Raw genomic sequence first — 12,807 nt, forward strand, 5'->3', positions numbered from 1 at the left:
CTTCAATGGTGTGGGCTTACTAGATGATCCTGTTACTTGACAGGTATGACAGTGTGATATCTCTTCCTCCACCATGCAGTCCTGGTAACCACACTTTTTCTCTCAGCATCTTCTTTGTCGCTACGATTCCTCTATGTGACTCATGAGCTAGCTCAACTGTTCTCTTCCTTAGTCGATGTGGTATTACAATCCTTGAGCCTCTCATCAGGACTCCGTTCTCTGTCTCAGACAGCTCTTCGCTGATCTTTGTGAAGGCTAGCAGTTCTTCTTTATTAACCCCTTCTTCTGTGGTGGTGTTGCTGTTGATGTGTCTCCATCTCTGTAGCCTCACTATCGTTCCTATTGCCTTCATTGTCAGGTCTCTTTTTGTCTCTCGCTCCAGTTCTTCACTTGGTATTGATGCTGGAGTGTTTTGTCTCACGATGAAGTTCAGATATTCTTCTGCCATCGTGGTGCCACCTTTCCGATGGGGGAGCGGGTGTCGTGACATGTAGTCGGTTGGGTTTTGGTCTTTGCCTGGTTTGTGTACTATTTTGAAAATATAGTCCATCAGCCTGATCCCCCCCCTTTCGATTCTTGGTGGTATTTTAGCGTTTGGGTTTCCGTAGATAGTCACTAATGCTTGGTGATCCGTCACTATTGTGAATGGTTTTCCATATATGAACATGTGATAGTGCTCACATGCCCATACTACTGCCAAACTCTCCTTTTCTGGTAGAGAGTATGTTCTCTCAACGTCGACAGACTCTTGCTTCCGTATGCCACTATCTGTCGAGGTGAATCTTTCCCAGGTTTGTGTTGTGCTAGTATTGCGCCAAGACCTACCGGGCTGGCGTCTACTGTCAGTTCAGTGCATAAGTTCGGGTCGAAGAATGCTAGGTGCTCTACTGCCGTCACTGACGCTCTTATTTCTTCAAACGCCTTTTGACACTCTGTGGTCCATTCAAATCTGTGGCCCTGTTTTGTCAGTTCTCTCAATGGCGTGCTCACCGTCGCAAAGTCTTTTATATATCTCGCACAGTAGCTAGCAAGGCCAAGAAATGAGCGCACGTCGGCGACGTCTTTTGGTTCAATTGTTTTTTCAAGTGTGTCTATCTTGCTCCGGTCTGGCCTCATTCCTTTCCTTGAGAATATGTGTCCGAAGAACACTAGTTCTTCTCTTCCCAGTTCACATTTCTTGTCATTTACTGTTAGGCCCACCTCTACTAGCCGTGAGCACACTTCCCTCAGTGCCTTATCGTGTTCTTCATCTGACTTCCCAAAGACCAAGATATCATCGCTGTAGTTTAGACTGTTCTTGATTGGTCTTATTATCTGCCTGATCGTTTCTTGAAATATTTCCGCTGCTGATGATATTCCAAAACTGAGTCTCTTGTAGCGAAATAATCCTAAGTGCGTTGAGAATGTCGTTATGTATCTGGACTGCTCGTCCAGCTCCAGTTGATGGTATCCTTTGCATAGGTCCAGCTTGGAAAATTTTCTCATTCCTGTCAGGCAGCTTATCATGTCATCTAGATGTGGCCCTTGATGTCGTTCTCTTTCGATGGCTGTGTTTGGTATTCTCATGTCCACACAGATTCTTATCTGTGTGGTGTCCTTTTTTGGTACAGCCACTACTGGGGACACCCATGGCGTTGGCCCTTCTGCTGGCTCAATGATGTCCTGTTCTAGTAGTGCCTTTATTTCTTCTTCCACTTGATGTTGTAGATGTATTGGTACCCTTCGGTGATGTTGGGCGACTGGTCTGACAGCTTCATTTATGTGCAGCGTTATTTGTCTTCCTTTCAGCTTTCCAAGTCCTTTCGTTAGTTTTGGGAATTCCTGTAGTATGCTCTCCTTTTCCGACATGTGGTACGTCATTTTGAGTAGGCCCATTATTTTTGCTGTTACATTACTTAATAGACATGGTGCGGGAATGTCTCCTCGTAACACATGTATTTCTTCTGTGACAGTCTTGCCCTTGTGCGTCATGGTGTCCGTGAATTTTCCCATGTTCGTTACAGGATTCGGTGCACCCCACGTAAATACTCTTATGCTTGATGGTTGTAGCAGCGGCTTCCTCTTCATTTTATCATATTCCGTTGCACGTGGCTCCGCTGTCCAGTACAAACTCTGTTTGGTGGGGCCCTACTTCAATGGTCACCCAGTCCGTCTTCTTTATTGACTTCCTGTCTATTAGCCTGATGTGTTCTTCTTCATGCCCTTCATCTGTGGTCTTGAGGTACAGTCGTTCTACTTTCCTTGTAGTTTCTTCCTCTTCTGTTTCTTCTCCTGATTCCCCAGATGAGCTCCTCTAAGTCGCTTCCATATGCCGTACATGTCTTGTTGTTGCTGTTCTTGGTCTCCCGGGCCTGCCTCGTTCATTTTTGAATTGCCCACCTTGGCACATGGTGGCAAAATGGTTGCTTCTGTTGCATTTCCGGCATGTTTGACCGAACGCCGGGCATGTTCCTCTGTGTGGGAATTCCAGACTGCACCTGTAGCATTGGGAGCCTTGTTTTTTCATCGCTTGTTCCTTGTGTCCTCCCTTCCAGTTCCCTTTCTTGCCTGCGTCCGAAATTCTGTGTATTTGTTCTCCCTTTCGGTCCATCTGTCTCGCTTGCATCGTTGCTCTTGCTTCTGCTCTCGCTAGATCTAGAATCTTTTCTAGGGCGATAGGTTCTTTTAGTAGTCTTGTGCGAAATTCTGTGTCTCGGCAGCCTTCTATCAGTTTTAGGCGAAGGGCCTGTTCATTGTCGTACTTTTCAAATTCGCAGTGTGCTACTAGCTTTCTCAGCCTTGTTGCAAAGTCATCCATTGATTCCTCTGGCTGCTGATATGCCATGTTAAAACTATATCTCTCAAAGTCGACGTTTCTTTGGGGGTCGAACTTGGTCGTTAGACATTTTATCAATTTCTCGTAGGTTTCTGTTTCACTCTTCGGCAGTATTATGAGGAGGTCATCCACCTCGTCCCCCACTAGATTTAGGAATAGCCCTAGTTTTTTTCCTTCCACCACATCGGTTGCCGCCATGTATCGTTCGATCTTTATGATCGACTTTTCCCACCGTATGCCCACTTGTGGCTCTGATACATTGAAAGGCATCGCTCTGCGGTATTGTGCACTTTGCTTTGTTTCTGACATTTTCTCTTCTTTTCTTCTATTTGCACCTTTATCTCCTTTTCCTCAAGTTCTTTTATTCTTCTTTTTCTATTTCTTATATATTTCTTCTTTTATTTCTCTTTTCTAATGCCCTTTTCTTTTTCCTTAGGTATTATTATCTTTTCCTCGATGCTTCTGTCCTATGGTGACAGTGTTGCTCCTTTCTTTTGTTTCTGTTGGGCTTTTCTTCGTGTATTGCCTGCCCTTGTAATGGCTGCCCTTTGTTTCTAATGTACTTTTTTTTCACTTGTCCTCTACAAAATGTCCGCCCGTTTTCCCGCGAGATTTCGCGATCGAAATCTCGCTTTTGCCTGACCCTAAAATGGCCGACTCGTTGTGGCTGTGTTTCTATTGGCCCTCCCGCTCTCGCGAGACTTCGCGCTTTATTTTCAAGCGCGATCGCCCTCACGCTTCTTTCACCGGCGCTGCTCCCGGGGGCTCCTCTTACCGCACTTATTATCTTTCGTAGAACGCTGATCGGGGTGGGCTCCCGTGTAGCTCCTTGCGTCTGCGTTGACCTTTGGGATCCGATCGCGTGCACTTCATCGGTCGCGTTGGGATCACTCTTTCCCAACCACCTTCGTCGCCAGATGTCGCATGGTGTGGTGCACGGTCATCAGGAACAACACAGGACACCAGATATCTTGTGGAGGTACTCCTTTATTTTGTTGTCGTCTCAGTCAGTCTGGGCACGTCCGTCCTTGTCCTCGTCCCTCTACCTAATGCCCCTTCCTGTCCGTCCACAGGTAGTGGTGTCCGGTGACCTGGTCACCGCCCTGTGACCCACAGGGTCCTAATGCCCTGCGTCCGTGGTCATCACACCTGGGGTAGGACAAAGCAAAGCATCTGCAATTAACCTGTTAAAAAATAAAATGGCCGCACCGTAAGTACAGACACGGCTGCTGAGCGATGGTACATGAGGGTGAAACCAAGCACACCGACAGGATGCTTAGCAGATTAAAATGCTACGGCTTAGGTAGATGGAAGATTGTATTGACACCAATGTTAACAGTACAGTTATGTAACGGGCGATAACAATAGGCTTCAATGATGATGAGATTATAAAGAACATGTTGACACAGCAGCTGAGCGCCACATGGTGTACTTCTTGTTGATTTTACAGAGCGGACAAGTTCCTAGGGCTAAAAATCAGCGTGACATGCTGATTCCGCACGCTTGAAGTACTCCACAGAATCTCGCAGAGTTTATATGTAACTCAGCGGAATCCCGCCTAGTTTCACTCTGTGCAATCCACACCCCTTAGTTGTACCTTCATGCATTGGTGTCACCTTCTAAATGTTCTTCATGGAATGGGGGCTCTTCTTTTGCGGCTGATTCTTTATTGAATGATAAAATAAATTATCAGATATTGACAACTCTGCCGTTTTCTACAAACTTTGTCACATATTAAAATCAATAAAAAAAACAAGGTATGAAGAGAAACTACGAAGAAAAATCCCAGTGAACCATATGGCACTCCTGCAGCGTGCCCAAAAGTCTGGTGCTATGGTTGCCAACGTGTGGAACATTTCCCTGAGGAGCTCTCATTACTGGCAAAGTGTGTTCCCAGCCCGTAGGCCACAACTGCTGAATGCAAGCATTTGTGAATTCGGTGTGCTTTGCTGAACTGCTCTGACTGCGCTGAGTGAAGTGCGCAGTCAGCACCACAGTGAAATGACACAGAAGAGGATACTGATGGAGGGAGCCCCAATGGAGCACCATCCATCCAGCTCTAATCAAGCCACATCTTTGTTGATCAGATAACATGAAGCCTTGACACAAAAGGCTGAAAGACTGTGTGGCGAACAAACATAATCCTGCTGTAGGAAATTTCATTTGTCAGTGAGAACTCTGGATTTAAGAATTGTTTGAACTTACCCGCAATGCTGATGTGGTGATGACTAATCAAATTTTCCTTCTTGACTATGTTTTCTACTCCCCTAATAACAAATGTACCCAGATATTTCAGACATGATTGCATCTAGCGAAAGGGTATCCCTTCCAGAAAATCCTACTTCATGTATTTGGTCAGTGACAGGGCTTCACATTTAGACCAGTTGAACATTTTGAAAAAGAGGATATTAATGTCATAAGTGCTGGGAAGAATTTGTGTTCAACAACAGTCCAAGAATACCATCAGCATAAAGCATAACTTTATGTTTACCCACTACATTTTTCCATTTTCTTGAATTTCTGTGGCCAATTGTTCCAATGCTATTAGGAAAAAAGAAGAGGCTAGAGGGTCCCTGTCTAGTACATCATACCATCTGAAAAAGATATTGATTAAAACCCTCCACAATTTTCCATGACCGATGATCCTGTGTCTAGCTAGTGGACTCTCTGAATAGAGTCCCTCTTTAGCCCCAGCATATGAGTTGCCCAGAACAAGTGGCCCTATTTAACATAAGGGCTTTCTTGGCACCTAATGACCCCACTATTTTTCGCTTTTGTCTTTTTAACTGCACACACTGGGGCTTATTACGATGTCAGTCAGAGTTGCCTCTGACCGACATGTCTTGGGACTGACTGAGCTCTGGTCGGGGGTTACATACCACCTGATTACGATGCGACTAAACACTGGTTACATACTCCAATTTCTCTATGGGAGCTTGTGCTATGGCCGTAAACCAGCCGTAATACAGGTTCCCATAAATAAGTGGGAGTGTATGTAAAACCATTCACCCTGTGGCAGACATCCCATGGTCTCAGCCACACAGTGCATGGATTTATAGGGGGACAACCTAGGTTCTCCCACGGCCATCAGCTGTAGACCAGGTAGGCAAGGAGGCCCTGCTAGGAGCCCCCAAAGTTGCTTTCTGACAGCCTTTTCTTGTCAGTAAGGCCGCACGGAAAGGCTGTGGGAAACCAACATCGTAATCCCGATGGTAGAAATGCCATCCAGACGGGATTACCGTGCGGTTTTGATCATCTGGAAGACTCCGAGAGCCGGTTGGAACTGTTTCGGAATGACCAACAAGTTCATGCTTTGACCGCTGACATTGTACTTTGGTGGTTGGACAACAAACTGACCGTGTTTGTCAGAAAGTCTCTGACCACGATCAAAAAGCTTCGGGCTAGCGGTGGGAGCTTTCTTACCAACATCGTAATCAACCCCATTATATGCGTATGAAAATCATTACTGTTGGATCTGCATGGAACAAAACAAACTTGAATTGAATGTATGAGGAATTAAATAAATATCTTCAACCAATTCACTAGTACTTTAGCAAGGATTTTTATGTTCATGTTTATGTGAGAATGATCTGTAATTGGAGCATTAAAGGAGCTCTTTTTCAGGTTTGGAATTAGGGAAATATTACCTCTATTATTGTTCACTTCTTTTAATATGGGAGGAACTAAATATCCTTTGTTGGTTTTATAAAATTTTATTGTGAAGAAGTTTCCAATCACTGTTTGCCTGTATACATTTCATTGACGATTGTAGGTACCTCATTGTCCATTATGTCTCCCTCTGAAGTGGACCTGTTTTCAGCTGTAACTGTGTCGAATTCATGACCTGACATGAAATTTGACTCCTTTATGGAGGTATTCACTTATCTGAATTATAAAGATTTTTATAAAAAGAGACATATTCCCATGTAGATTTCAAGTGGATGTGTGAGTAGTCAATCTTGGTCGTCCTTAATAGCCAGTAGATAGTGTGTTTGACTCATATTGGGATTAAATTGGGGACAGTAGAGTATTCAGTAAGGGCAAAACAATGTACTGAGATGTAGAAAGGTGTATGAAGTTTTCAAGGTCATATTGTATGAATTAGGCCTTCTTTCTCACTTACTTCACCTCTCTTAAAAATCTTTACTCGGTTGCATAGGTTTTGGTTGAGCCAACTGATCCATCTTTATCTTTCAAGTACGTCAATAGAAACGTGCATAGTCAGTTTTTATATTCTGGCATTCCATATATAGTAGGAATTTCCTTGCTGAAGTTGATGAACCATCACCCATAGTCTGTGTTGAGCGGGCATGAATTACTTTACCAACCTAGTCCCATCTCAGCTTTTCACAATTCTTTATGGATAAGTGTGTTTCCTGTGGTAGGGCTCTATCAGGGTGTTTGGTAGCTAAAAATATCAGGGCATCTATTTTCTTCTGTGGCAGGCATGACCATTAACATTAAGGGAAAAGTAGAGAGTGGTTTCGAGAATGAAGTGCTTGTATTCAATAGATGCTTTGTATTGTAACTGTGCAGAAATAGTATATTTCCTCTTTCTTAACTCTAATAATCATGGTTTAGTTTTAGGATAGGGAAATAATAGAAAACTTCGGTGGACGAAGGGTCCATGAATGGTGCCCTAGGTAGGGTCCTCAGAAGTTAAAGTTTGGTGCAGTGCAGAAATCAGTCTGAAATATGACAAACATACCTGACAAACATATTAGCTCCATGTATGTGGGTCGACAATGATTGGCAATGGACAAGGGTGGGGGAATTTTTGTGCAGAGGGTGGTGAATTTCAAGCAACACTTACTAGCCTTCCTACATTTCCTCCAATCCACTGTGCCAACCACTTTACCACTCCTATGCAGCACAGCATCTTGTCCTCTCTCACTTCACCTCACTAGGGCTGGACAGTGTCCCCAGAGGTCAGTAGCTGTTGTATCCTTCCCATGTATGTGAGCTGCACAAGAGTGGTGTCACAGCTCTGATAAACCTATAGGCCATAGTTTCTAATTGGACCCGGCGTCTGAGAGAGGTTGATCAAATCAGGAACATTTGTTGATTCTAGGCATGTGAATTTATCTAAACAGGCCAGTGCGATTGTTTCCCCATCCCATACCCCTGCATCACACACTTGTGGGGTTCGAACTGTTTTGCAGCGAGGTTGGAGTGTGGAGTCCCTGGGGAGCTTTAGAGGGCTGCAGTCACTCCCATTCTAGAATGTGTACTCTTAAGGCATAATTGTTAACCCTGTGAATGACACACCGATTTCACAGGTAGCTGTGCCCCATAATTTGTGTGGAAGGTTGTAGAGTTAAAGGAAGTTGTTTGTTATCATTTTTAGATTGGAAACATGTTTAATGAGGACCAAATAGTGCAATCCGAATTCCATTTACCATGTATTAGGGATAAAACGTTATAATTATTCAAGGCCGGGCCAGCATCAATATATTTATTAGTTTTTTTTATTTTATATAGAGAGGACTTGGCATACAGGCATAAGAGTGCTTTACAGAAGAGTCAAAACAGATCAGTAAAAAGTGCATAATACATAGAGTAACCCTAGGAATAGTGAACAACAAGGTACCGCTCACAAGACGAAGTTAAATATACTCATAACAAAAACATAGCAATTATATTACAAAATGGGGCAACTGCTCTACTATGTAGGGTTCATCAATAGATTGAGCTGGGAGAGGCTATGGTGCACCCCAAGGTGGTGTAAAGCATGGGTATTTGACCCAAGTGTTGTGTTAGAATAGGACAGCTTTGTTGTCTTTTTGAAGGCATTATGATCTGGTCAGGTGGAGGCTAGGAGGGAGAGGGAGAGAGTTCCAGATTCATTGGGTCATGTAATGCTACCACTTGAAGGTCCGGGGAGGGGTTGAAGGAGAATGTACTGAGTGCTTCCTGAAATCCGATTGGCACCTGAAGTTTTCAGTTTCTCAGTTAGAGATTAAGGTGAAGAGGAGTGAAGTGCTTTGTGCATGCCAGCCATTTTAAATTGTGCTCTCACCTCTATGAGAAGCCACTGAAGGGAGAGTAGAATAGGGGTGATGTGGTCGAATTTCTTGTGTCCTGTTAGGAAGTGTGCTGCTGCATGTAGGTCTACTATGAGCGGTCCTATGTGGATTTTGGGAATGTCTGATAGAAGAGCATCTCCATACTCCAGTCTGTAAAGGATGCGCATCTGAAAAACTGATTTTAGTCCTGTTCTTGGATCAGGTGCCCGATTCCCCAAAGCATCCTTCGTTGGAATGCCTCTTGGCCATGGAAGATATGGGTCTGGAGTTTGAGATATCTGTTGAGGGCGAATTCCAACAATTTGACGTTCTGAGTGATGGATGGACGACCCCCCAGGTCAGAGAGGAGGGATTTATGATGATACAACCCATGCCTTCACAAGGCATTTTTAACAATGCAAAATCTATTACAACGCATACCATTACAATGCAAAATATATAGAATGCATTAAAAGTTCCATACAACACAAAACAATACTATACATACCATTACAATGCGAACAAATATATTTTAAAATATTTGTAAAATAACTCCTGGCACGGGCTGCAGGGAAAATAGGGATTTTGGGTGGGTAAGTGTATTAAAATATGGGTTGAAATTGAGCACATAATAACTGACTAATTTTCAAAAGCAATACTCAGGTATTAATTTTAATGCTCGAGTATTAATCAAGTAATATAAAATATGATACAAATTTAACAATTTTAAATCCTAAATATTTGACTAATTTATAAATATAGTAAATACATTTACATATCATACAAAACATACATAACAGAGAATAGTACAGAAATAGCTGAAAGCGGACCACCATTTTATGAGCTAGGCTCAAACACAAGTCCTATAACAGTTTCCATGACAAGAAATACAGCCTCTAGCAAACAAAATGGAGGAGTAAATACTGACAAACCCAATAAACAGGCACATTCATAAACATAAATTAAATTATAAGTTCTCAAATGAAACGAACAAAAAAAAAGGAGAATCAAAATGAATATTTTTACGAAAATAATGGTGTGACACAAAAAAAGGTAAAAATAAAGGTTGTCCACCATTTTGAAATCAATGATCAACTAACTTCCAGCGAGAGCACACGCTTTTAACACTGCCTCTCACTCTCCCACAGAAACTAACACAGTGGCATAGCATATCAACCTTTCACAGCAAGCAAGTATAATATATTGCTACTTAAATTGTAACTTTAAATATTGAAGCAACAAAACATTAATTTTAAGAATATGTATTCTTTTTCAGTTTTTTGAAAACTTGACAGAGTTTAATCAAAGGAGCAGAACATTTGCTTACGCTAACTAAACTGGAAAGTAAATTAAATAATCAAATACAATTTTGAATGGTTTTACAAATGATGTTACTATTCGTTTCCAAAAGGAAAAAAAGATCAAATATGAAATGTTGAAATGAACCAGGGTCATATGATGAAAAAAACATTGGTGGTTGATATTCATTTTTTGATAAAGGAATAATCAAAAACACTTCTTGAAAATGAAGCCAAAGCATGAAATGTGCTTTACCTATGTTTAATAAAATATATATAAGGTCTACCAAAGTGTGTGAATAAAAAGTAAAAATTGCTGTAAATAGAAATAGTGAATGCAACATTTTTAAAATGTTTTTGTAAGATTCCCAATAAAAAGATAATAGGAGTTTTAATTCCGAAATGTGTAAATTTATAAAAATGTGAATCTTATTTAAAATGCTAAGACTGTTGAATAGTGCTGTAGTAATATTTCTTATTCAAAATGTAAAATGTTGTGTACGAAGAAATAAAATGTCCGAAAACAAATTATATTTTTTTAGTTAAACATACTCATTTGAATTGAAAAATGCTAACTTTTGCAATTTTTACATAATTCCAGCATACAGATAATATTGCTGACCAAATAAATATTGAATTGATAAATGAATAAAGAATTCAAAACGAAGTAAACCATCATCAAAGAACCACATCTCTGTGGAAGGTAAATACATTTAAAAGAAGACTTATGTGCAATAATGAAGCAATGTGAATACATTGATAAATAAAATCCTGTACATTTCTGCAAGTGTTTCATAACTGATATTTCTATGTTTTTTTTCAAAATATTGTTTTCAAATATTTGTTGACAAAAATGCATTTTGATATAATGAAATGCCTTGTTTAATTGAAATAATACAATTTTGTATTCCTAAAAATAGAGATTTAATAAAAACAAAATTAATGTTATTTATATATTATTTCCAACAACAGATATCAACATTTAGTAGTATGGCCGAGATACCCGCCACCCCCTCTCAACACAATCCCCAAAGGAGGGAAACCGGAAACAGTTCTTAAGTTTTTGGAAGTGGGATGGAGTGACCATCCCGGCCGTATTTATTAAAACAAAAATTAAAACATTAAACGTTTCATGTTATGTACAATTTCATTACCATATTGCGATGTTTGGCTAACCTTAACAGATTCTCTAATACAGAGGTTCTCCTAGCCGAACTAGCATCCTACAAACATTTCTTGACATATTGAAATTGTACAACCTAACGTTTAAGGGCCAACGGCAAGGTCATAACCGGTGTCAAGATCCCTAACCAGACTTACCCCTCCCACTTGGGCTGGGCGACAGCACGGAGGCGTACCTCAAGTGCAACTATTACCAATTTCCCTTGACTTGACGGGGGCACCTAATGACTCGACGCCAGTTAAAGGTCGTTCGAATACTCGTGTGAGGTATCTAGAAGGTACCGTAGACCTTATCCCAACCCCACACAACTTACCGCATCTGCCGTCGCAGATGTCACTGGCCCCGGGAAATTCCCCAGGAGGGGGCTGTAACCCCTCCTACAAAGGAAGGGGCCTTGACCGCCTTTCCTTTACTTCCGGCGACCCATCCTTAGAAGGGACCGCCTCCCCATTGAGGGGCCAATGGCCACCTCTCCCGAGCGCTCCCATCCGTGTTGGGTGACGCCCACTCATAGGGATCTACTAATTAGTGCTCACCGATCATGACCTTACCGCCTACCAAATAAATACGACAGTGCTAACTAAAACTCAGAATACATTGGCCACTATGACCGAAAGGGCATGCATAAAATTCAACACTAAATCTGAATCTCTTTAATGGTAAAAACGTACTCAAACAGACCATTCTTTATTAACTCAATATCAACATGATACTCCAACCTGGAAACGAGAACACAAGCAAAATTAATCAACTTTATTACAAACAACTGGCTGTCTTCAGGGGCTGGTGGGTGGGTCAAAATTGGCTCTTCGTTCTGTCCCGAGCTCACGTGCAGCGAGGAGGTGCAGCTTCAGAGCACAAGAACAAGAGGCCGTCTTCTGGTCTTGCGTCCCTTTTTATCCGTCTTCAGGGCGGGCGTATACCCGCCCCTGCCTGCCCCGAGGGCGTGGCTGGCTGCGTCAGTGTCTAGGCCAGCCCACTCTAGGGCGGGAACAGGCGCGCCCCGGCTACGCCGCTTCGGGCATACCAGCCGAGACGCGCCTCCCGCCCAAAAATGGCTTCCCGGGGGGATCGAGGCACTCAGCCATACGTTCGGGGGGACCAAGTTGGTCGCCCCTTTCCATATGGCCGAGATACCCGCCACCCCCTCTCAACACAATCCCCAAAGGAGGGAAACCGGAAACAGTTCTTAAGTTTTTGGAAGTGGGATGGAGTGACCATCCCGGCCGTATTTATTAAAACAAAAATTAAAACATTAAACGTTTCATGTTATGTACAATTTCATTACCATATTGCGATGTTTGGCTAACCTTAACAGATTCTCTAATACAGAGGTTCTCCTAGCCGAACTAGCATCCTACAAACATTTCTTGACATATTGAAATTGTACAACCTAACGTTTAAGGGCCAACGGCAAGGTCATAACCGGTGTCAAGATCCCTAAGCAGACTTACCCCTCCCACTTGGGCTGGGCGACAGCACGGAGGCGTACCTCAAGTGCAACTA

The sequence above is a fragment of the Lissotriton vulgaris genome, chromosome 4_1, assembly GCF_964263255.1.
Source record: "Lissotriton vulgaris chromosome 4_1, aLisVul1.2, whole genome shotgun sequence".
Lineage (NCBI taxonomy): Eukaryota > Metazoa > Chordata > Amphibia > Caudata > Salamandridae > Lissotriton > Lissotriton vulgaris.